Genomic DNA, 2,500 nt, shown 5'->3' on the forward strand with positions numbered 1-2,500 from the left:
AGTATCCATAACAAGAATAGCAACAAGGCCATCAATACAAACAATAACAATCACAGTAATGATGACAAAGCACTATGTCAAAGGAGACATTGAGTCACGTGGGGTTCGAGCAAAATGGACGAGGTCTTAAAGCGGCAGGAATTCGGCTTCATTTGCCCCGAAGCTTCGAACAAAGAGACACAGAGGATACCGAGCTGGCTGGGATCGATTTCGGAGCATTCGGTGAGTGGGAGTTAGGCTTGGCGAAAGTAATTTTCTTTCTCTCTCTTTCTGTCTTTTTGTCCGTCTTTCGTTCTATTGATCTGTCTCTGTTTGTCTTTTGTCTCTCTTTCTTTCTTTCTTTCCTGTTCTCTCTCTCTCTCCCTTTCTTTCTTTCTTTCTTGCTCTCTCTCTCTCTCTTTTCAATTCCTGCTCTCTCTCTCTCTCATTCTTTCTTTCTTGCTCTCTCACTCTCTCCCTATCTTTCTTTCATGCTCTTTCTCTCCCTTTCTTTCTTTCCTGCTCTCTCCTTCTCCCTTTCTTTTTTACATCTCTCTCTTAGTGATTTTGCCTCTCTCTCTCTTTCCAACTATCTATCTATCTCCCTCTATCGATCTATCAATCTTACTATCTATCTACTTGACTCTGTCTTTCTTTCTTTCTTTCTTGCTCTGTCTGTGTGTCTGTCTGTCTGTCTGTCCGTCTGTCTCTCTCTCTGTCTGTCCGTCTGTCTGTCTGTCTGTCTGTCTGTCTGTCTGTCTGTCTGTCTCTCTTTCTCTCTCTCTCCCTCTCTTCATTCATAGCCACCATGTTCCCCATCATATACTAATATAACCAAACTACCACACTTCACAAACACCATTCTTGCACGCATTCACATTACCGCCCATGCATATACCCATAGAAATGAATGGTTGAGGCATATGCCATTATTGACAGAATGCCAATTACTTTAGTCCTTCTCTGCCGTGAATAACACAACTCATCATCTCCATTATTGGAAACATGACGGTCCTCAAGAATCTCCTTTCTTGTGGAAATGAACAGAGGTAAATGTAGCTATGTATTCGGACAGAACCGACATGGCCACATGCTAGTGCCGACATATAGAGTTACGGTTATGTGTGCGTATGTATACACACACACACACGCACACACATACACACACACACACAAGAAAATAAACACAAACACACACACAAATACACACACACACACGTACACACACACGTACACACACACACACACACACACACACACACACACACACACACACACACACACACACACACACACACACACACACACACACACATATATATATATATATATATATATATATATATATATATATATATATATATATATATATATATATATATATATATATATATATATATATATATATATATATATATATATATATATATATATATATATATATATATATATATATATATATATATATCCACACACATATCCGCACATGCATATACATACGTGACCCTCATGCTCATGCATAAGCTCCCATTTGTTTAGTGATTCGGAACATGCAAATTACATTATACTTCTCGTTGCTTCCACTCACTGAGCCCCGTCCACTGCCCTTCAGCGCTTTTCCTCCTCCTCCTCCTCCTACTCTATCTTCTCCTCCTCCTCCTCCTCCTCCTCCTACTCTATCTCCTTCTCCTCCACTACCGTCTCCTCCTCCTCCTTAACTATCACCTTCTTCTCCTCTTCCATCATTGTCTCCTTCCTCCTCCTCCTTCTTCTTCTTATCCTCCTCCTACTCCTCCACCTGCTCCATCTAATCCTCCTCCTTCTCCCATCTTCCCCCTTTCCTCCTCTTTCTCCTCCCCCTCCTCCTTCTTCTTATTCTTCTCCTTCTCCTCCTCCTCCTCCTCCATCTAATCCTCCTCCTTCTCCCATCACCCCCTCTCCTCCTTTTTCTTCTTATCCTCCTCCTGCTCCTCCTCTTCCTCCATCTAATCCTCCTCCTTCTATCTTTCCCCTCCTCCTCCTCCTCCCCCTTCTCCTCCTCCCCCCCCTCCTCCTCCTACTACTACTACTACTAATGATAATGATTATGATATTGATGATGAGAATTATTATGAAAATGATTAAAACAACGGTAATGATTATAGTGGTCGGAATGATAATAGCAGAAGTAATGATAATAAAACTAATGATGGTAATAATAAAATTAATTATAATAATATCTATGATAATAATATTAATAATGATGAAAGTGATGTTGATAATGATGATAATGATAATTATAATGATGATTAAGATAACAGTAATAATAATAGCAATGATAATAAATTAACAACAACAACAATAATTATATCAACAACAACAATGATTATGAAAACAACAACAACAGTAACTGTGATAACAAGAACAATAATTATAATAAGGACAACAAGAACAATAATACTGATGATGAAAATGATAATAATAATAACAATGATAATAATAATAATTAAAATGAAAAAAAATTATAATGATAATAGTGATA

At 38.2% G+C, this 2,500-nt stretch overlaps 1 protein-coding gene across 2 annotated transcripts in view; it reads right to left on the bottom strand.

The window, feature by feature from the left end:
* Positions 1-2,500, bottom strand: part of LOC113826939 (adipokinetic hormone/corazonin-related peptide receptor variant I) — a gene marked incomplete in the record, with an annotated part of 108,306 nt that overhangs the window by 40,162 nt on the left and 65,644 nt on the right.

Source organism: Penaeus vannamei, chromosome 14 (assembly GCF_042767895.1).
Source record: "Penaeus vannamei isolate JL-2024 chromosome 14, ASM4276789v1, whole genome shotgun sequence".
NCBI lineage: Eukaryota > Metazoa > Arthropoda > Malacostraca > Decapoda > Penaeidae > Penaeus > Penaeus vannamei.